The sequence below is a fragment of the Bison bison genome, unplaced genomic scaffold (assembly GCF_000754665.1).
Source record: "Bison bison bison isolate TAMUID 2011002044 unplaced genomic scaffold, Bison_UMD1.0 scf7180017864468, whole genome shotgun sequence".
NCBI lineage: Eukaryota > Metazoa > Chordata > Mammalia > Artiodactyla > Bovidae > Bison > Bison bison.
The window spans coordinates 1,048,610-1,048,827 of record NW_011495029.1 but is presented as its reverse complement, the minus strand read 5'-3'; the positions used below and the strand labels follow the sequence as shown (position 1 = coordinate 1,048,827).

Genomic DNA, 218 nt, shown 5'->3' with positions numbered 1-218 from the left:
GTGAAATTTCATTGTGATAACACAGTTGAGAAGGCCTGGGCCAGGCTCCTTCAGACTCATGTGACCAGGGCTTTCTGAGATCTGGGGCTCAAGTAGGAGCTGATTATTTGAGGATCTGTGGAGGGTCTTCCAGGCAGAGGAAAAAACCATTGCACAGGCAAGACACGGCCTGTGTGTCTGGCGTACTGAAGAAAAAAGCAAAAAGTGTGACTCCAAGC

The 218-nt window shown here is 49.1% G+C and overlaps 1 protein-coding gene across 1 annotated transcript in view; it reads left to right on the top strand.

The window, feature by feature from the left end:
• The window catches only part of IL2RB (interleukin 2 receptor, beta), a 14,333-nt gene that overhangs the window by 4,443 nt on the left and 9,672 nt on the right, over positions 1–218 (top strand). The window lies entirely within an intron of this gene.